A 23,707-nucleotide genomic window follows, 5' to 3' on the forward strand; every position below is an offset into this window, starting at 1 on the left:
CCCTTGGCGATACTGCTGAGAGACGACCCACTAATCGAGGGCTGGTCCTGGCCTTCCGGCTCAGAGGACCGAGTTGCGCTATACGCAGATAATGTCCTCCTATATATTTCCAACCTGGCCAAAAGCGGCCCCCGCATATTAGAAATCCTGGGCCTCTTCGCGGAGGCTTCGGGACTGACTCTAAATCCCACCAAGTCTCTGCTGGTTCTACTACATCGCTCCCGAGACTGTATGGACTGGCAACGAAACATCCCTGTGCGAAGAAACAGTTTTAAATATCTAGGAATACATATCTCACTTCTACCTGAGTTGACATGGGAACTCAACATTACACCACTAACTGGAAGGATCAGGGCTGATCTCTTGCGCTGGAGGACTCTCCCCCTGAACTTGCTTGGCAGAATAGCGCTTTATAAGATGATGATCCTCCCCAGGCTCCTCTATCTTTTGTAAAACTTTCCTTTTCCTATTCCCAAGAAATGGTTCCGGGAGATGGACTCTTTAGCCCGCCAATTTATATGGAGCGGCGCCCGTTCATGGCTGGCGCTCAAAACTTGCCAGAAAGATATACACGAAGGTGGCTTGGGCATGTCCAATATCCAATACTACCACCTTGCGATGCACTTGCTCATGATTAATGATCGGGTGGGAGGGGGGTGGTTAGACCCCGCATATCGATTGGAACTACAGATGATGGGCTACTCACGGATCTTTGATACCCTCTACGGGAGCCCGATCTCCCGAGAGGTCCCGGACATGACCAAGGTGGTTTTGCAGGGATGGCGGACAGCTCAGAGATCAACAGGGTGGTGGGGGCGTCTTACCCAGCAGACCCCGCTATGGCACGGGAGGCATCTGGTGGAGGTGACGGGCCTGGAAGGTTTTCAGAACTGGGATAACATAGGCATTTCCACACTGGGCGACGTCTGGGGAGGGTCACACATGCGGTCCTTTGAAGACCTTCAGATACACTTTTCATTAAACAGGACACAGTTCCAACGGTATCTCCAGCTCCGCCATGCTCTGCTAGTGCATGTCCAGACTGGAGATATCATACCTGAATATAGCCCCATGGAAGCAAAGGCATTGATGGGCGACCTGGGCAGGGGGGGTGTGTCCCAGATATACCGCACCCTAATTACCAACACTGCTGATTCCCTGGAGGGGCTCCGCCAAAGATGGGAGGGATGGGTGTGCCCCATGGAGGAGACGGATTGGGCAGAAGCACTGATGGCCCCACGTGCCCTTACAATGGGCCCTCGTTTCCGACTAATACAAACTTACTATCTTCATACAGCCTATCTCACACCCACCAAGCTACACAGAGCGGGCCTCCGCCCCACAGCGGAGTGCCCCCGTTGTAGGAATCCCGTAGCTGACTTCTTCCACATGGTATGGGCCTGCCCAGCCATGGTGACTTATTGGGAAGCTGTCTTACACGAAGTCTCCGAGGCCCTACAGGAGGATATAGAAAGGGTGCCTCTGCCCCTCCTCCTGGGAGTCATGGGAGACACTGGGCTGCGGAGAGCAGACCGAATTTTCCTAGGGGTGGCATGCCTGGTGGCCAAGAGGGATATAGTGGCGGACTGGAAGGCCAGGGAGGCCCCGAAACTGACTAAATGGAGACGGGGAGTGGATTGGTGCGCGCAGCGTGAAAAACTTGTATATGAGGCTAGAGGATGCCCGAATAAATACAACAAGATATGGGGGAAATGGGAGGCCGCAGCAGGCTTCTAAAATGCGTATAACCGTCACTTATAATGTGTTGCTGGGGACGAAGGGTTTTGACTATTGTTCAATGCCCGTTGGCATTGTGTTGATAATATGTATCACTGTTTTTTGCAAAATCAATAAAAACACTTTATCAAAAAATCTGTGCTTCCCTAAGTTTAATGAGTGTGAGGTTATCAGACATTGTTGAGTTTTTCATAGGTTCAAGCAGGAATACACACATTATGGACTAGAGAATGTTTTTGATGGCAGAGATTCCAGGGAGATGTCTGCAGAATTTGGACTCAAGATTGGCTGGCTCCCAGCTGACCCTGCCAACCCCAGCCACTTCTGAAAACTAGAGTTACAAGAGAATCCATTGTGGTGTGGCTTACATGAGTCCCAACATATTTTATTACCCAGAAACCCCAATAAATGTCAAAGTGTGGGTAGAAACATCACAATGCTTCAGTTTTCGTGACAGCAAACCCAGAACTTCAGGCAGATGGCAAACGTCTTACCATCCACTATTCCCACATGTCGCCCAATAAAAATGGTACCCCACATGTGTGGTGATCCTACTGCACATGACAGGCATATACCAAACATTTGATCATGTGAAAACCACATTGACACTATATTGACTTCACACTGCCCCTTATTTGGCCCGTTCCATTCAGTTATGACAGGTCCACCCACACACAAGGTACTGTTTTCATTAGTGGAAGTGTGGGAACACTCACTGGTGGGAGCTTTGCTGTTACCCACAAATTCTGTATTTTTAATCAATATTTGACTTGCGCAGGGGCAATAAAACGAGCTGGTATCCTCCTACTTCTGGTGTCTAGCATTCAGAAATGTCTAGGGTTGATAAGCCTACCTGGGTGCCAAATGACCTAAGGTCCAGACCTGTGCTCCTGCGCCCCAGTGAGGAGCCAGGCATAGTCTAGGCTCCCTGCTGGGATGGAGACAAGTCTGTTTGTCTGGGCCCCAGCGAGGAGTTGGATTTTTGCTGAAGCTAAGAAAAAAATCCAAATACTATCCGGGCTTCTTACTGGTGTGCAGACGTGGGTGTGTTTTTGTATCTGTGCCGAAGTGAGGACATGAAAATTGTTTTGATTTTTTCTTAGGCTAGGAAAAATCAGTGTTCAAACTACTCACCGGGGGGCTAACATCTCTGTGTGTTTGAAAAAGTGTGTGTGAGTGTGTATCTGGGACCCAGTGAGGAGACAGATGCTGTTTGAATTTTCTCTGAGGCTAAGAAAAATATCCACACAGTTTCGGCCTCCTCACTGAGGGTCCAACATGAGTTCAAAGGAAGTAAGTGAATGACACAACTCACACTCAGCCCTTAGCCAGATTCAAACCATTGAACCCACAACCTTTAGGTATCTGCTGGTCCTACCTGAGAAACATAGAATGCTCTAGAAAACTCAGATCTGCGGTAGAGCTACTAAACTCGTGAGAGCGGGCAGCCATCTTGTGCGTCGCCTGCTACTTAAGAATGCAAGGTCCATGTTTCAGCACATGCTTGTTTGCTGTCCTGTCGGTTCTTCGCTTCGTGCCTGACCACTCCTTAAGCCTTCTGAGACTGAAGCCTTCCTTCAGTGGAAACCTGAAAGCAGAGGAGACAGTGAAAAAAAGGAAGCAACATGTTTTCTAGCTGGTACTTGCACTAGAGCGTATAGTTTTGCAAGAGCAAGGTGCAAACACTTACCTGAGAAAGTGCAGTAAAGAACAACCTTCAAAGGTAAGATAAAAGTCAGTTAAGGAATAGTCAAAACTAACGATTTTTAGAAGAACATTTGCTAAAATAAACTCAACATTTCTTCTTTGTATGCTTCATATTGTAAAATAGTGTTAATGTTATTTTAGGGGTTGAATGATCGTGTTCTATAGAGGAGATGCAACTAATGGATCTCCCTGAAATAATAGAATTGATTTACAGTTGTGACTCAAAGAGAAATGAAGAACAGCATAGCCTGCTCTCACCCCTGACGTCATAATATTGATCTATAGCTTACCATAATATGGCCATTATATGCGAACTAATAGAGTACTAAATGTAAAGTGGTGCACTTGACATCCATAATGGAGTGCATTCACTATAGGATTAGGAGATAATTATACTGTCTGGTATAACCTTGTTATTTGAAATGTAATCATTTACTATAATTATATAATCCATCCTCACGTTATTTGAGAGTGTTTACCTTTAAAACTATAACAGTTATTACAGCTTTGAAGGAGGTGTTAATCTGTCCCAAAAGTGATGGTAAAGTGACGGATATACCACCAGCCGTATTACGAGTCCATTATATCCTATGGAACTCGTAATACGGCTGGTGGTATATCCGTCACTTTACCGTCACTTTTGGGATGGATTAACACCTCCTCCAAAGTTGTAATAACCCCCTAAATGTTGTTTATTAATGTTGAAAAATGTAGTTCTGCAATATATTCAATTATGTGTGCTAACAATTTATTTCATTTTACAATAACTGTAACATAGAGTTTAAACTGAGAAAATATAACTAACATTTTATATTGTAAAGGCTAATATGAATTAAATGTACAATGGACCTATTGTCTTACTTGACATGACTAGGCTTGATTTTCTTAACGTGAGGCACTGTTTTCCATTTTCTGCAAATGTGTCATTTCGTTGCAGGTATTTCAAACAGAGAAATTGTTAGTTTGGGAACAGATGTGCTATTTTCTTATTCATGGAGAGCTGAGAATGTAACCTTGGAAACATACACAGAGACATTGAGAGAACTCATATTCATACATGTTGCAAATAATGCACAGGAGACCAAGGACAGCAGCTTTCCCAGAACTGCCTTGGGATTGCAGTGATGTTGCAAAATTACACCGTGAGACGAGAGAAGATGAGACCTGAAGTTGTGTGATCGAAGGAGGCGTTTCCTGAATGATTTGCAGTAGTAACTGGGACTTTAAGTAATTGATTTTGGCCAAAAGCAAGTGAAGTTTCCCTTGGACTTTTGGCTTTGCTGAGTGTGGCTTTGGCTTACACTTGATTCTCTAAGAAGACTCTTGACTGAGCTTCTGATATGCTGACACCCTCACTTTTTACCCACTTTTTACCTCCAGTGATTATCTTTTTTTGCCCCCAAAAACATTTTCCCAAATTATTTTGTCTTATATTTGGTTTCTACCCATATATCCTTTAGGTTGGGACATATTCATTGTTTAGTTTCATTAAGAGATTCCTAATTGCTCATAGCTAACTTAGTTAGATGCCTTTAGCTTGCACTAATGTGAAAAGGATTTGATCAGTGGTTGCTTTCAGAGCATCAGATTCTTCTTTTAATGTTTTGCATTGCTGCTACGGAGTTCCTTGTTTCCCTTGTGGTAATCTGTTTGAATTATTTTCACTGTTTTGGCTATCCCATTGCTATTCTGTAAATCTACAGTATGTTTTTGAGATTTGTGTACATTAACTTGAGTGTTAACTTGTAATAAAACCCTTTAACTTTATTTCCGACTTATCTTTTCAGTGTGTGACCAAACTGGTTACACTGTTTAAATTAATGTTGTTTAAGTGTTACCTAATTCCCTATTGGAACCCTATGCATGGATCCAAAGGTTCTTTGATCTCAAATTAGAGCATAACAAGTAAATTCTCCAGGAAATGCAACACGTAATTCCAAGATTTTAAGGGTCAACAGAGTTTAAATTTGAAAATAAAAGATTGAGGGTCTGATTTGGAGTGTGGTGGATGAGTTTCCCCGTCATAAATGTGACTGATATCCCGTCCACAGTATTACGATTTCCATAGGATATAATGGAGTCATAATATGGTGGACGGGATATCTGACACGTTTGTGACGGATTAGCCTCCGCCCCCTCCTCACCAAACTATAAATCAGGACCTAACTCTGGTATGTATCGCAGTTCCATGTGAGAGAAAGTGAAATTTCAAGGACATTTCTGAGTGTCACAAGAAAGAGAAGGAAGTAATCATGTTTCCCTCCCAATTACAGGGCTTCCAAGCACATAAGTATTTTTAGACAGTCCCCCAAGGAGGGACAGCTGAAAAGGCCCCAAAGGAGGTTCACAGTAGTCGCAAGACACCTCATTCTCATGCGCCCTTTTTTCGTCCAGTTCCCCTTTCTGGACTCTTGTCTCCCACCATCCTATATATTCAAGGGGGGAAACAAAGGTCCAGAGGAGGAGTTGGGAGTAAGCAGCTCTGGATTATACCTTGCTCCTACAGGAATAACCAAGTCAGTACTTGCAAACCTCCACCTTGACAGATGAAGATGTATGTGTCTGTGCCGTGCATAGAGATGAGCAATGTTTCAATGTTTTGTGAGTCTAAAAAAAAACAGAAGGGAGTCTGGACTCCTTGCTGCTATGCAGGTGCAGGTGCATGTGTGTGTGTTTCCTAGATGCTCCTCTCTGGGGCACTGAGCTGTGTGTGTCTGTTTGCACCCCAGTGATAAGTCAGGTGCTGTTTGGATTTTTCCTAAGAATGAGAATAAGAAGAAAAATCCAGATAGCATCTGGTTCCTCATTGGGTTCAAAACTGTGTGCTTGTTCCCAGAAAGGAATGCAACACTGTTAGGATATTTTATTAGGCTAAAGAGAATCCAAACAGCACCTGGCTCCTGGCTGAGCCACAGACATACATCTCATTCCTCTCTCAATACTTATCATGCACAGACATGCACTGGGAGATGACTGACCTGTCTCAAAGTTAATCAGGAAGTGGAGATTAGAATGCGGACAGGCTAGGAACAATTGTAGTTCCCATCCTCTTGAACCCCCCCTACTGGGTCCTGTTTTCTGCTGGTTGGATGGTAGCAGTGGTAGGAGGGACAATGGGAGGAGCTGTGTTGCTCCTCAAATCGTTGCTCCTCCCTCCCAAAAGAAAAAAGTGTTTTGAGTGGATGGGCATGGCTGTGGAGGACCTGGGGGCAGTAATAGTCGCACTCAGCCCTTTCTGTAGCCTGGTTTGCCAGCTCGATCACTGGATGGGCCTGGGAGGGGCGAGGAAATCCCTCCCAGGCCAATCTGAAATGTGTGTGTCACATCACTAGCGACATCAAACACAAATTAAAGAAGTGGACCAGAAGTCATCACCAGGTCACCTATTTAAAGACCAGCGCTCTAATTACGAGTCAGACTCGTGGTAGCAGCTGGACCGCCACCAAAATACGTCTGACAGACACATTATGACCATGGCGAAAGCACCACGATCGGACCACCGGCACCGCTACTTTTCTGATAGCCTGGCGGTCTTAATCCCCAGGGCAGCTGCCCTAGGGATTACGAGTTCCATGTCTGCCAGCTTTTGCATGGGGGTTCCACTGCCATGCAAAGGCTGGCAGAGACGGGGTGCCGAAGGCCCCATTGGGGCCCCCTCATGTTTTTCACTGCCTGAATTACAGGCAGTGAAAAGCGCGACGGGTGCTGTCTCACCTGATACAGCGCAACATTGCCGCCGGCTCGAATATGAGCTGGCGTCAATGTTGTAGGTAGTTTCCTGCTGGGCCAGCAGATGGAAACGCTGTTTCTGCCCGCTGGCCCAGCGGGAAACTCATAATAGGGCCAGTGGGTGGAAAACCGAACTGGCGGTCTTTGAACCCAACAAGTTTGGCAGGTGGCCTCCACAGCCCGCCAAACTCATAATGAGGCCCCAGTTGTCCAGAAAGGACTAGACGCTGACAAACTCCTCTCCCCTGTCCTAATGAAAGATTTTGTCCGGCATCAGGAGGCCAAAACAAAGTTGAAAATTGGCTGATCGGGGCATGAGGGGCTTTCCACAAATTACATAAATTTTCTGCCAATAGCCAGAAAAATACATTGCGATTTAGCTCCTCTAGTGTGTTCTGTGCAGAAAAATCAGCACAAATGACAATACGTGGTGCACAAGAGTGCGCGGCCATTTGAGTTGATTTTGCTGCCGCTCAAGTAGAAAATCTACACGAGAAGCAGCTCTCTGACTGCCACCGATCCTGTGACTGCCCACATTAGGAAATCATGCCGGAAGACTTCCTAGCAACCGAAATTCATGATACGGGAAGTCCAATCCAACTTGCCATTGCCTCACTTTGTTCCCATTGGCATTGCATTGCTTGAACAAGAAACAGATTCTGCTACACTGCAAATTGTGGAATTTGAGCATTACTCCACATCAAAACAGTAACACAGAGGCTGCAAATGCTTCCAATTTCGCAAGCGGAATTGAGAATTCTGCCCAGGCCTAATAAATACATCATAAGAGCATCCTTTGGATACCCCTTCATGATGATACCCATATACAGACATATACGTGCATGTACATTCATATAATATATATATCTTACATAGTGACAGTCACCAGATCTGCTGTTCCATGGGAAATTTATTTTTTGTCTTGCTAATAACTTTGCATTTGTACAACTATATCAACCAATTCATATAGTTTCCTGATAGCAATGGCAGATCTAATCAAATTTAATACAGGAAACAGATTTAAATTTCTGTCCATTTTTGAACATGGATCATAGCATCCTTATAATGTATGAACTTTAATTTACATAAAACAGGCAATATAAAAGCATGTCTAGGGGAAGTATAAAGTGTACAAAATAGAAAAAAGTGACATGTGCTCTGCTTAGATCTGGCATCACAGGGGCAAGGTGGAAGCTCTTTTTGCCAAATGCAAATGACTGATTATTATTTAGGTGAGCCAGTAGGACTCAACTCGAGTGACTCAGCTAAAAAAGGTCTGATCACACTATTAATTATTTTAATCACAGTATGCTGCCAACACAGCTCAACAAACACAGGATAATGTCAGTACTGAGGGTATGCTTGGTGCTCCATTCCAGATCATATAACAGGTCCCAGGACAATTCACAGTCAGGGGGAGTTCTAGAACTCATTGCATACGTTTTGATTGACATGATGTCAGGGCCAAAATAAAATGTAAAGATATCAGATATATATGTGTAGTCAGGCACTCGGGGGAGTGGAACATACTTGTATACCATGCAGGAAACATTCCTGTCTAACAGGCCCACTGTCCATGCTTGCCTGGGCCCACAGAACACTGACCATAGCTCTGCTAAAGTGAATAGATTTCCTGGCTAGGACATTGCCTGGTTCTGGGAGAGAATAAGCTCAGGGTGAAGTTGATGCTTTTATACCTTATAACAAAAAGGTGGGAACTTTATTAATCTCACAATGGTAAGCAAAGCATTACATGGCTACAATCAAGTATGCCTGAAGCTACTAAGCAAACTGTTCCAAAAACAGACATACGTCTTGAGGGGTAGTCATCCTATTCATGCCTGTTCATATCTTTGCAGGAGCACAATTTGCTGACTTCCTCGGTTATGTCAGCCAACTCTGACAGCAACACCTGACAAGCAGACAGCAGCTCTCCCTGGGAAGTAAGCTCCACTCTGCTGACAGGCTGCACCTGAAGGAACGCTTAGCGACACTGTGTGCCCTGTCATCGAAATGTTTGGCATTAGGCAACATTGGAGCATCCTTGTTCTCACAGCATGCCACCAGTGAGTGACAACTTCCAGCCGTGTGCAAGTCTTGTGGGACAGAAGGAATGGCACCTGGGGAAGGGTAGCTGGATGACATTCAATTCTCCCTCACCCCTCTGGGTTGTTCAGCGAGTGAGATAAAGTTTATAATCGAGGATAGTTAAATAGGGGGTGTAGCTTAGAGAGGTTTTAGGGTCTGTGCAGGCTGCAGGACAGCCTCTTTTGCTGAGGTGTTGTGGTGCTTCGGGTAGGTCTGGGGTTAGCTTAGGTGAGTAGTTTAAGTTGAGGTCGGAGTGGTGAGTAATTCAGCCAATGGAGGCTAGTGATAAGGTGAGGACAACTCTACAGACTTGTTATGAGGCCGGTCATGGTGACTAAATCCGCCCAAGAGCATTCTCATGTATGGCGGGACTGACCAGGCCGCAGAGATACGTGGAGAGTTCAGTATCCGCAGACAAGCTGGCTTGACCACCCCATGGGGAATAAACAGAAGGAAGCCATTTTTTGATTAAGGGGAGGCTGGTACATTCAATAAATAGGGTGTCAGAGTAAGGTGTGCGGGCAGTCCCTGTCAGCTCCAAGGCTATACCTGTTAGGATGGAGCAAACACGTTCTGATGGGCCTGTATGGGTGCTGCAAGAGGCTGTCTGAGTCAGTCATAGCATTGTTTAGAGCATTTTGTGTGAGCACTTTTTAGATGCGCTGCATGCCGGGGAGAGGGTAGGGGAGTGAAAATGGTCTCTGGAGAGGAAGTTGCTGAGTAAGAGGAAAGGAAGCCAGCCTTTCAGTAAAACGGGAGGGACTATTGCACGACTGGAAAGGGGGAATAATTGTCAATAATCCTGAGCCACTATGGTAGGATACTGTGGGGTGTCAGCTGAGACAGGCAGGAGCAGAGGGGCTCTGGAAGAATGGGTGGGGAGTTGGCAATACAGTTTCCTAGAGGCAGTGAAGGTCAAGCTTGGAGGTAGATGTGGTGAGCAAGGCAAATCATATGGGTATGATTATGGGAGGCAGGTGTTATGGGGATTGGAGTAAGCAAGTTAGGCACTGTTTGGAGGACCCACTGGAAATGCAAAACTCTGAAGTATATGCAGCCTGGAAGGGAGCTGTCAGTTAATCCTGCTGGAGAAAACTAGGGATGACTTGTAGACGCTGGTACAAAGAGAGGGAGTGATCCTGTTCGGCCCTCCTGACATCACGGGATGCTAGATGTGGCTCAGTGTTTGGCGCAGTGGCCATGTGACGATTATCGAAGCATGTTCTTGGGATATGAATGGTTGACTGTGGTGTTGGGGATGAGGCACTGCAAAGTACAGGTGGAAATGTGGTTTTGTGAGGGATAGCAATAGCTCTGGATTGGGAGGAGGATATAGATGACTATGAAGAGAGTTTAAATAATTAAATGGAAGAAAAAGAAGGAAAAGGGTCAAGAGAAAGAGTTGGATTATTGAAGTTTCAAAAGGTGTAGGGAGTGGGAACTTGAGAAACAGTCTTTGTGCTCTTCTGGCAGGAAGTGAAAAAGCTGACCATAAGAATGCATCAAGTAAGACAGTAAAAAGGGGGATGACAGAGTTTTTCACCCACTTAAAACCTGCATACCACCTCTTGTGCAAAGTACCTATACCTTTTAATTTCATGTGTTTGAATTTAGTCTGGAGAAAATTGGATATAATTTTATTAGGTCTTTTGTCACCAAAATGAATGTAATTACCTGAAGACATTTAGCTTTCCAGATGTTTACAGGCTCATTGATGGTTGCGATTTTTAAAGCACTCTTTCAAGTGAAAGGTCTATATACAATTTGTGAGCTCCTTCCCATTTCCCAACTGTGAAAACTCAACCAGGTATGGGCCAAAAACGAATGGCCCCTTGCGGCAGTGGGGCTATTTCTAATGCACCTTGGGCAATCTGATTCTTTCTTGCTGGTACCAAACATGGAATCTACCTACTATTGCTGAACCATAGTTTAGTACCTGGGTGCAACATGGACGCAACACGGAGCAGTGAGAGGTGGCGCTCTCTATATCACATAGCAAGAATGAGTCCAAGCAAAAATATGTTTCAAGTAATTTCCTTCTAAGCACCCTGGAGCAAAGAATCATAATCTGCATCAAGATCCGTTGACAGGGAGTCCTGAAACATATCATCCAGGTACCAATTTGTTTGTGGCTGTATGGGATTTTGGGAGGACGAGGGGCAAAGGAAATGGACCCAGTGGGTGCTGTAGAGGGTAAGGTTAATGTAATATGGAAGAAGAGCAGAAAACAAGGCATAAAAGTGAGCAAGAGGTGAGGTGGAGAGAGGATGCTAATGATGATATAAAAAGCCACAGTAGGTTAAAGAAGAGTCTGTCGAATAAGCTTCCACAAAGGATGTGAGTGGAAAAGCAGGAAAGAGGATGAAAAGAAGGATTAGAGCATGGATATTACTATGGCATTAGGAGGCCTTTTACCAACAGCCACAAAGCAGAAGATTTGAAAGGATGATTTTGTGGCTATATATATGCTAATACACAGCGAGGTGCAGGCGAAGAAGGGGTCCAAAGAACAAGAGTGAAATTTGGGTAGATGCATTAGGGTGCTGGTCAGTACTGAGACATAGACGTTTTGATCTATGCGCATGTCCCATGTGAATGCAATCCAGGGTGATGCATCACATTATTCAAGTACATAGATTTGAGCAGAAAGGGAAAATCATTCAGGAAGGAGAGCATCCTCTTGAGTATATTGTGAAGACTACACTGTTAATAAGTAGGGGAAACCAGCTTGGAAGAGTGGGCGCAGAGGTGCAATAAGCAGATGTAACTGATGTAAGAAGAAAAGTTGAACAAGCCCAAGAAGTTTAAGGAGATGATCAAGATGAAGCAGATTTGAGAGGATGCTGGTTTGGGGACCGAGGTTGGTTATTTTGGAGAGTGATAGGGGCTTTGGGGGGCTTGATGTTCCAAGACAGTTGAAGGTCTGGAATAACAAGATGTTTATTTATATATTAGTGGGGTGTGATTTTCCATATTTTGTAATTGTGGCCTTTTCCAATTTAATTGATTGGACTGTGGTGATTTTGTACCATCTCGCCCGATGTCCACCCCAGGGCGCAGGCACTCAGGCAGTGGAGAGGCAAGACTACTTACAAAGACGGTGATAGACATCAGTCTGGAAAAACAATTACCCTCATTTTCTAACCCATTCTGAGGTGAGTGTAGAGTTGAAAATCCAGCACAAACATTTTCTGTGCTTGGTTTTCACTTAAAAAACTCAAATTGAGTTCACTTTCAGAATTTTGCACTGGCAATTTCGTCCAGGTCCGAAATTGAAAGAAGTTTCACAGGCAACACAGTGTGGTAGTGGCAATACTGTGTGCAAAAACTGTCACAAAAGATAGTTTTCAGAAGCTACACCCTGTGATAAACCACAAAAGTTGTAAGAAATCAATCTGAAACCGTGAACAAACAGTATGAACCGCAGGCCTGGACGGTGCATTCATCCATAAGAGGCTGAGGCAACATGCCTGAAGGCTTGAGAGGCCAATCTGATAGGTCCAATGGCAAAGGCTGGAATCCCCGGGAGTGCCCCTCACAGCATTCAGGGGCAGAAGAAGTCTGTGAGTGTGTCAGCAGGACGTGGGGTGGGGCAGGTTGACAGATTGTGGCTGGCAACCAAGGGCCAACCACCGATTCTCTCCATCTTCCCTGTTCCCTTCATGGTTCCCTTTGGAACCAAGCTTCAAAAATCCCAGCCATGGGATTGGTGAGTTTGTTTTAAAGGGGCCAATAGCCACTGGAGAGGAGATATGGTGGCAGAGAGTCAAAGTAGTCATATACTCCTTGGAAACGGACCCACCCATCCACACCTGATAGGTTCACAGGCGTTGCAGGCGCGAAGTCGCAGCAGACATGGAAAGGAAGTAGATGTAATAACAGCTATCAGGATCAACCAATGGTGACCGGTAGGCCGGAAGGAAAGAAAAGATGCCATACCTGTGGGCCTTGGGATGCCTGACTTTAGGGTCACCGGGGGGCAGCAGAGGATGCAAAGGGGTAGTCACAAAAACAGACTGCACTTGCAGCCCGGACAGGGCCTGGACGACCTAGAATGTCATACATCGATAACAAGGGAAGCCTAGAAGCTGCTGTGCCAAACCCATGGGAGCTTCACCTCCAGGGCACAGACTTCAGCCAGTGACAGGAGACAGTGATTTACGACTATCAATAATTGTTGCTTTTATGTGATGCTTATCAGTGATTGACATCTGCATGCTTTGCTTTGTGACTAGGGGCCATATGTCCGAACACATTTTCCCATAGACACAGAATGGGAAAAACTGCTTGCTACATCTGGCCCTTGATTAGTGATTTGTGATATTGTTATTTGAAAACCTACAGCCTGTTATCTCCGCCCAAGAGACTCCGTGTATTCATGGGAGTGGACCAATCCTTCTGGGGCTTGTTGGGGGGAAGTTGGCCAAGTAGCACGCGGGGGCAAATCTTCACCAGACTATTTTGCACCTGATACTAATATGGCAATAAAACAGATCTGTTAATTTTTCAGGACAATGTGCTTCAATTCTGTGATTCTGGAACAAGAAGACATAGGAGGCTTACACTCTGAAACACTGAATTATTCCTAGAGTATCGCTTCACAGCTTCCTGTAAATCACACTTTTTATGTCTATACATGTGTAATATTGTGCGGTAAACGTAATGTCTAGAACTCTTCTTAAATGTTCTGGAGGCACAAGTCCAGGAGCAGCCCGACAACCCCTCTCGGTGGTCTCGGCTCAATATGCGGGTGGTTTTATCCCACGACTGCTTGTAGCCCCCAGTCCAGACCTGGGAACGGAATGTTTCTCTGTTTCTTGAACATTTCTGAGAGTTGTTTCTCACCGTCACGTTTAAAGAGAACACTGCCCTTAAACAAAGACGTCATTCCGGTCATTTGCTTCTACACAATGAAACAAGAGCTGGTGTGGCTCAGTCGAAAATTTGCATACTCCCATCTGGTGGGGCCTTTAGTGTTGACTCTTGAGTACAAAAAAACTTCCTGCAGTGCTGCAGGGGGCAGTCTGTTTATTTGCTAATGCATATTTGCAATGAATGCCCCCTGCCACCCTAGCGCAGAAACAACACTTTTATTTTACTGAACACGTCACAACATGTGTACATTTGTGTGTGAAAAGTTAGGCGATAGACTGGTATTCGTCTGAGACAGAACTTGAAAGCTGCAACCATGCAGCACCCACCAGGGTACAATTTTAGTACATGAATACCATGGTCAGAGCATCAGGTGACACAAACATCATGTCCCAAATACTGTTTGCAAACAGATCACCCAACTGAAGTTAAAAAGAAGATCAACTACACCCAATTGCACAATACTTGTTTACTAACCCTTCTGCATTGCACAATATTTGTTTACTGACCCTGCTGCATTGCACAATATTGGTTTTCTAACCCTGCTGCCTTGCATGGTTTGCACGACTCTCATCTGAAGCTGGGCTTTCATTAAATGTACTCTTTTGGTAATTACAAAAAGGACAGGGTTCCTGCTGAGACCATCGAAAGTATTCATGCCAGTCCAAAAAATGTAAAGTTCAAGTTGGACCAGCCTTCTAAGGTCAGGGGGTTATTATAACCTTGACAGGATGGGAGCTGGGCTGCTGCTGTCAAGCCGCCCCACCCCCATATGAACGGGAATGTCACTTTCTGATGACTGAATGGGAAGAGGCGGGCCTCGCGCCGCAGCCTCGGGCCAGCTGCCCCGCTTCGTGGCGCACATTGTTCGCTCGACGCCTCACGATAGACTTCCTCAGAACAAAACATGGAGGGTGGGGGTGAGGCACCGTGACCTGACGTGGTGGGAGGAAAAGGCAAGCCGCGCCTGTGGGTGATGGGATGGGAGAAAGCCTGCAGTGAGACGAGGGGAGAAATCAAGCAGGGAGCGACTGAGCTCCACCGGCTGCCCCACTGCTTGCTCTGCTCTTTTTGTTAGTTATCCGTCACCTCTTCTTATGCATGCTTCTAATCCCTTTCTCTCTATACCCTCTTTTGGTGCCTTTTTCTTGCAGTTTTTTTGATAGCACAAACCTGGTGCAAGGGCGTATCGTCTTTTTTCAACAGAACTAGTTTTGGGCTGTACATTTATTTGGGTATAGTCAGTGCTTTAAATGGGCCGGTACTGAGTACCGGCACTTTTTTTTTATTTTGAAAGGGAGTGTACCTGCACTTCGCAAGAAAAAACGTAATACTTATCATTGGCGAGTACCAGCACTTCTCCGAAACAAGCAGGTACTCTGGTACAGAGTACCTGCAATTCTATTTTTCCATTTCGAGCACTGGGTATAGTCAGATTAAGTGATTTGCCCAGAATGGCCGGATGTTGAGCCAAAAGTCGGGATTCAAGTGGAGTTCCCTTTGCTCAAAAAGTCAGCTACTCTAGGCCCCTGACGACATCTCCTCCCATCTCTCACCCTCCCTTCCTGTGCCAACAGAAGGAAAATATCAAAGAGGTCTTGACCCTTAGGGAGCAAAATCCGTCCCTGTCTGGGACATTTTCCTTTTGCTTTTAAGTAACAAACCCACGTTTAGAGGCCTATCTCCTAGAGCAGTGGTTCCCAACCTGTGGTCCGGGGACCCTTGGGGGTCCTCGAAGCTTCCTCAGGGGGTCCGCAACTGCTTAGAAATGTAAATAATATAGACAGATTAGGTCCCTAGCTTTCAGTAATGACTTAGTGGGGGGCTCCCCGGATTCCAATAATGATTCAGTGGGGGTCCCAGTAATGATAAAGGGGGGGTCCTAAGAAGTCAAATGGTCGGGAACCATTGTCCTAGACGCTAGGTATACCTACTGGCACCACGAATAAAGGGACACCTTAGTGATCAGTAAAGTTTTTTTTTTATCTAGACCCCGGTAGGATCTATCCTAAGTGCTCCCGTCAGCCAGTTGAGTCCACCCTGGCCTCTAAGAGCTAGGGTGGAGCCGATGATGAAGCAGGCCACTATTAGAGTGGATAAGGGTCACTAAAAAAGAAACAACTTCTTTCTTCAAGGGGAAGGGAACCACATTGTGATGAGCGTGAATAAACATAGCCTACTTATAAATGAGTCTTGCAGTAAGGGCCCGATTCACAAATGTAAAGTTAGACCAAAAAAAAAGACTTCCGGGATAAGTTAGACCCGTGGTTCCCAACCTGTGGTCCGGGGACACGTGGGGGTCCGCAAAGCCTCCTCAGCAGGTCTGTGACTGCTCAGAAAATTAAATAATATTAACAGAATAATAAAGTGTATATAAATAAAGTGGATATATGCACAATTGAACATTTTAAAATGTACTGAAAATATCAAGGAACTTGAAATCAGAGGTTACAAATTAAATTTGTGTCCTTAGGTTGATTCGTGGGGCAGTGCAGGCGCATCAAGCAGAATGTAGCGTGGTCGATGTGTGGCTTCAGTTGAATTTAGAAAAGCTCCAACCTTCCTATTAATTTGTTTTTTATTTATAATTGTTTGCAAATTAAATAAAATGTGTTATCATTCGTGTATGTGTTTGATGAATGCTTGTTTCTGTATTTTTTGTGTATTGTTTTGCTGTTCAACTCATCAACAACGTGAAGGCCAGGGTCCCCCGCTTTCAGTAATGACTCAGTGGGGGGTTCCCAGATTCCAGTAATGATAAAGAGGAGGTCCGCAGAAGTCCAACGATTTAGAACCACTGAGTTAGACTTTTGGTCTAACTTTACCTTTGTGAATAGGGTCCTAAGTATGTATTTACCTACCTGTCAGTCTATCAATGTGAGTGTCTATCTTAGGCAGGGCCACTTGAATTATGCAGCAAGAGAGGGCCAAATTATGCGGCAGGTTTGAGTAAATTATGCAGCAAGCAAAGGCAAATTATGTGGCGTAACGCAGCACATTTTTAATAGTGTTACTTCATTATTTTGTCCTTTTATATTTGTTAACATAGTCTGAGCATTGGGAGGCGCCTCATTAGTGCCAGATTAATACACAAATATAGAAATAAGCAACATAAAGGTGACCAGTCAATCTTTGCAAAAGGCCTTCCTCTGCGTGGCAACATGTGCTGCTGAGTTTTTAGTAACTCTTGAACTGTTTGAGCTAGAAACAATTTCTTTTGTTAAAATCGGCAGATTATGCAGCAGATGGTGGATGATGTGGCAAATGCAGGAAATCTATAATCATGCGAAAATCGCTGCAGCTTTACAATCACATAATTCCAGTGGCCCTGATCTAAAGCGACCATATACAAGAGCATAATCCGTCAAAAGCCAACAGCCTGCTTGCAACCCAGGGGCAGGAGAAGGGCCCTGTGTACACACAGGGCTCGTAGCTCTCTGTTTGCATACTGCTCCTGCGACTGGCTTCATTTCTCCAGAGCCCAGGGATTGCAGGAACACTGCCAGGGATAACAAAGGGCAAGTTGTCCTGATCTGACCAGCCCCTAAACAATGTTATTGTGGATGGCTTGAAGCTCAAACAGAAGAATCCCAGGAATCAAACCATGTGAAATAAAATGAAAGCATGTAATGCAAATGAACTAACAAGCATTTGCAAAGCAAATGTGCCTGACTCTGGCAAGAAGGCAATGTTTGCGCAAATGTACCTAAGTCATTTTAAATTTAACAATCATAAAAAGTAAAAGTGCTCTCATCTAAAGTATGGTATATATACGCCTACAAACAAAAACATAGTAAAATATGACCCATCACATAAAAAAAAACGGAAGCAGAGATTTCTCCACCAGCTTAGGCACTGAAATGGACAAATTTTTAGGCACAGGTGCACAAGAAAACACAGTTACTCAAAGTGAAGAAAGCCAATGGTTGAACTGGCTAACCCACTGCCCCAGGTTGTAATCCGCGGTGAGTAGAACTAAAATGAAAAGGACGGATGAGCAGACCAAATGAAGAAGAGGGCTGGTTGTATTTTTATTATTTATTTTTGGCAAGCGTCATGCTAACAATTCACCTAAAGCTCTCAGTAGGTCAAGACCTATAGGGTATGTTGTAGCTTTTAATTTGTTGTCTGAGACCACGGATATATCAAATTAATTTGTAGTGTTTAATATTGACCGTGCTGTTTAATCCATCATATCTGTGGACAATGGGCTTTGTTTTAGCCATTTGTCAATGTAAATGTTATACGTTGTACATGCGCATTCAATACTTAAATCAACCTGTGTTTATTAATGAAACATATGCACTCAGACAGATGAATATGCGAACATGTGAAATGCAATGGGGGCAGAGAGGCAAAGATCAAGTCACCGCAAAGTGACACTATCAGCGCAAAGTCTTCATATGGTATTTACTTTCCGTTGCAAAAAAATAATTTTGGGGTGGAATGGTGGTCTTTTTCTAGAGCAAATGGCTGTTTGCTCTGCCTTGCACTAATTTGTGTGAAAAGGGCATTTCGTGGGTGGTACTTGGGCGTTCATGGTTTTTGTTCAAGCGCATATCCTTTGATTGTGTCTTCTCAACAGCACTGCTTGTTTGGTGCCCCAGTGGCCTGCCTCTTTTAACCACAGTTGTCAAACTCTTTTCATGGTGTCTTGCAAGTAATACATGATCATTTTATGTTGCATGTGGTGATTATATTCATGTTTTTATTGCATTTTAGATCCAAATTTGCAATGTGAGTTCGTATATTCTTCCGTGCTCCATGTCCCCATGCATTTTGGACCACAATTGGTCATTCGTCAGGGGATGTTCTGTCAAACATAATAAAAAAGCAATGTAAACCAGCAATTAAACACATATGTATATACACTCTCCACTGTGTGTTTCATTAATGCAATCCATCATTCCTTAGTCTCTTTTGAGTAACTACTGAAAAAGGTAAATGATTAAAAAATGAAAATAAATTACCCTCTTGGATATATATCTCAGAGTCTTTAAACAATGAACAGGTAATTATGAAGCTCTCCTTGATAATTATGAACTCTCTATGGAAATGTATATGCCCTATCTGGATATCTGGCCAAGAGAAGCCCTGGTCTCAAACGTACTGTAAAATCCATGCCAGGGTTATAGTTAATTGAGAACCCCGAATCTCTAAAACCAGGCACCACATGATAGTCCTGAGACCCAGTGTTCCAGAGAAACACCCCAAAAGTTCTAAAATGTGTTCAGTGCGTACTATTCACGCTTTAACTAAGCGTGATGAAACCATGGAAGGCAACTCACAATGCTCTCAGATACTGATATACGCCTCCTCAGCGTTCTGTGGTCTCTGTAGTGATATCTCCTGCAACCGCCATTATTTAAACAGCCCCATGAATAGTAAAGAAAATTAGACTTATGACCAAACACAATATTAAAATAATTCATTCTGACAAAGTAATAATCTATAAAAGCCTACTAAAATGATCTTAATAACTCACCAAAGCAAAATCTGTTGCCATCTATAGGATATGTGCCATATAAAGGATATGTGGGATATACGGTGGTACATAGCGTGAATTGCCCTAATTTGAAACAACCTGTATTGGAAATAAAAATAGGACTTAAGATCTTACTGTTGACCCCATATTGAAATGATTCATTGGGAAGGAGTGCACAACACCAAGACTTGTTTGTGTGTAAAAGGCCGCTTTATTGGAACAGGTGCCCCTGACAATTACCCCCCACCTGGGCCTTTGCCTCACAAAACTAAAGCCTCACTAGACATCGAATAAACCTATCCCCAGTCCTCCCCCTCCCCTACCCCACCCCACCCTCCCCTTCCTTACTCTCTTCCTGCCTTTTCTTCACCCCTCTCATCCACCTACTTCCCCCGTCCTACCCGCTTCTTTTGAACCTGGCCGCTAATGCGCAGTTTCCTGCCTGTCCATCTCCGACTAATGGTCGTTCCCCCTATAATAACTGAATTGCCCTGCCATCTCCGTCCTCCACCCGAGCTTTTATTACCTGTCCTGCAGCAGTCCTCGCCGTGCCCCGCACCTGTCCAAAGCGACAACCCTAAGCAGAATGCGCACCTGCTCCAACAAGACAACCTATCGCGGGAGGGAGGGTGGGAGAAAAAAACGGAACCTAACCGCCCTAGCTCCGGCCACCAGGTCACCTTCAACAAAATGGTGACCTGGCAACAAAATGTCCGCTTAAATAACTGCCCTGCCACCTAAAAGTGGCACCCCGGACGCCCAACCGCGTCGCGGGCAGTACCACCCTTCCCAAATGATCCCAGGGGGGAACTCCTCGTTCCTCCTCCTCCCCCCGGGACCCCATTGGGAAGGAGTGCACAACACCACGACTTGTTTGTGTGTAAAAGGCCGCTTTATTGGAACAGGTGCCCCTGACAATTACCCCCCACCTGGGCCTTTGCCTCTCAAAACTAAAGCCTCACTAGACATCGAATAAACCTATCCCCAGTCCTCCCCCTCCCCTACCCCACCCTCCCCTTCCCTACACTCTTCCTGCCTTTTCTTCACCCCTCTCATCCACCTACTTCCCCCGTCCTACCGCTTCTTTTGAACCTGGCGGCTAATGCGCAGTTTCCTGCCTGTCCATCTCCGACTAATGGTCGTTCCCCCTATAATAACTGAATTTCCCTGCCATCTCCGCCACCAGAAAAAGACCCAACTTTTTCTGCCCCCCCCCCCAACCTAGGCCTCCCGCAGCAAAGCCTTCAGGTGCTCTTTCATTTGTAGCAAATAAAGTTCCATCCCCATAAAAGATAGATGGACCCCGTCGTCCGTAAAAAACTCAGCATCCTCAAAACGCAAGTCTGAATGCACTAAAAAGGACAGACCTCTCTCACCACAGAAAATCCTCATCTCCTTATTCAACTTGCGCCGCGCCCTCCCTATGGCCCCCGGGTTCCTGGCCCCCCGCCAAACCCAACGCAGAACAAATGCTGTGAGCACCACATGACACCCCTTCCACTGAGTCAGCAAAGTCTCTAAGTCCTTCTTCTTATCTTTCATGAGGTCCAACCCCGTAGTAACCACTAAATCATTCTCCCCTAAATGAATGCATAAGAGATCCGGGCAGGGCCCCCTCCCTGCCGCACCTTGCAGTCGCGGTAAAAGTTAATTCCACTGCATCCCACCTTTCCCCAACCACCGGACCTTATAACGCGCAGGATCGAAACCTAAATTGTCCCCAAGTGCCGTCCTCTTGGCCTGACGCTGGGCCCATTTTACAAATGAGTGTACAACCACACAAATGTTGAGGTATTCCGCCTCCGGACCCCTCACCACACCTGAAAAAGAAAAAGAAATGAGAAAACATATATCACTCCGTCACAAAGCGCTAAACCCAAAACTCTTGCCCGCGCACATATCTTCTAAAGCAGTCTGATCTCCACCTCCCCAATGCCATCAGCTCCTCTCTACCCCACCCTTTGTTCCCAGCTTCCGTCGTGATCCCGATCCTGAAAGAGTGTGTACCAAAACTCGCAGCATCAACCCCCAGGTAAGACAACCCCTTCCACATAACCCCCAACAACTGAGAAGCTGTCACTCTTTTCCTGTCCGCGTGCCGAAATACTAAGCCCTCACTGTGACCCAACGCCTCCCTCAGTTGCGCCTCCAAAACCCCAGGACAAATCGCTTTATTGGGGTAGCGCCGGAGGAAAATCGTCGCACCCACACCCCTCTGATCCGTCTTCGTTCTCCTGATTAGCAGCACGACCCCTTCCGCCCCGGGGCGCACCTCACACCACTGTAGGCCCTGGCGACCCGCTAAACCAAGCAATTCAGATACCCGCAGGGCCCTAAAAAACATCGAAGACGTTAATGTTCGAAAAAGCAGAGCCTCCAGCGCATCAAAGCAAATCACCCCTAAGGCCGGACAAAGGCGCTTCAACAATTCCAAGAACATGGGGCGCCTGGCCCTCCCTTGAGACCCCATTTCTTTTGCCCATCCCTCCAAGATTCTGTGCCCCAACTCACCCGCAGAAGGAGGATAACCCCACAAAAGCTTGCCATAAACCCCAAGGCTGTTAACTTACCCGCTATCATCACCCTGGACTGGCCTTTTTCAATCAGTCCCATAATGAACTGCACCACATCTTCAACTATGTCCCCCTGGCTTACCCGTTGCCGAGCCCCGGAGCCCAAAAACTCTTCCCAAGCCTTGACATACACCCGCCTGGTAGACGGCACCAAGGAATTCAGAACGAGCCGTAGCATCCTGGAGTGCCTATCCTCCATAGCTCCCCCGGCATGCGCATCCTGCGCAGGTCCACACCCGTGGCTAATCCATGGAACCGCTCCCACTGCGAACGAGACAAAGCATCAGTGATGTCATTATTAACACCCCGCACATGCCTCGCTCTGAATAAGTTATCATTCCGCAAACATTGAAGCACAAACGCCTGCAGCAACTGCAGTACATGCCCGTCGCGCGCCGACTGTCGATTCACCACATGCACCACTGCCATATTATCCACCCAAAATAGCACCCTCGAATGCCTGAGCTCCTGACCCCACTAGCATACCGCTACCACCAGCGGGAAAAGCTTCAAAAATGCAATGCTGAGACCTCCACTCTTCCACTCATCCGGCCATTCCTCCGCGCACCAGCGCCCCTCCCAATACAGACCAAAACCCGTCTCCCCCGACGCATCCGAAAAAAGCTGTACATCCCACTCGCAGTCACGCCAGGCCTTCAAAGGAATCCTGTTAAAAGTGTGCAGAAATGTGCCCCACATCCTCAAGTCCTCCCGTACACCTACTTTCAAACGGACATGGTGATGCGGCATCACTCCCCCCGACAATGCCAATGCTAGTCGTCTGCAAAATGTCCTTCCCGCTCTTACTACCCGACAGGCGAAATTCAAATGCCCCAACAAAACCTGAATGTCACGCACAGTGACCTTCTGCTTTCTCAACATATCGGAAATTCTCTGCAGCATGTCCACTTTTTTCTCCTTCGGCAAGCGGGCCACTCCCGTCGCAGTATCCAACTCAATCCCTAGAAAGGACAGCGCCGTACATGGCCCCACTGTCTTGTCGGGAGCCAAGGGCACACCAAGGTCTCCCATGATCTCCACGAATCGACCCAGCACCGCCGCACAACGCGGGCTGGCCGTCGGAGCAGCAAAAAAGAAATCATCCAAGTAATGAGTCACCTGATAGTGACCCGTGAGCTCTTGAGAAAATCCATTGCAACGCCGAACTGAAGCACTCAATATGCGCACATGAGCTAGAACACCCCATAGGGAGGGCTTTTTCTACGTACCAAAACCCCTGAAATTGAATTCCCAGTAATTCAAAATCCTCCGGATGTACCGGCAGTAACCGAAACGCCGACTTAATGTCGGACTTAGCCATGAGCGCACCAGGACCCAACTGCTCAACCATTTCAATAGCCACGTCCACCGACGCATAGGACACCTTCGATAAGGCTTCTGGGATGAAATCGTTAACCGATGTCCCCTCAGGCCATGACTAATGGTGAATCAATTTGAACTGCCCACTCTCCTTCTTGGGCACAACCCTAATCGGGGACACAATGAAGTTCTGCAT

The sequence above is a fragment of the Pleurodeles waltl genome, chromosome 4_2 (assembly GCF_031143425.1).
Source record: "Pleurodeles waltl isolate 20211129_DDA chromosome 4_2, aPleWal1.hap1.20221129, whole genome shotgun sequence".
Taxonomy (NCBI): Eukaryota; Metazoa; Chordata; class Amphibia; order Caudata; family Salamandridae; genus Pleurodeles; species Pleurodeles waltl.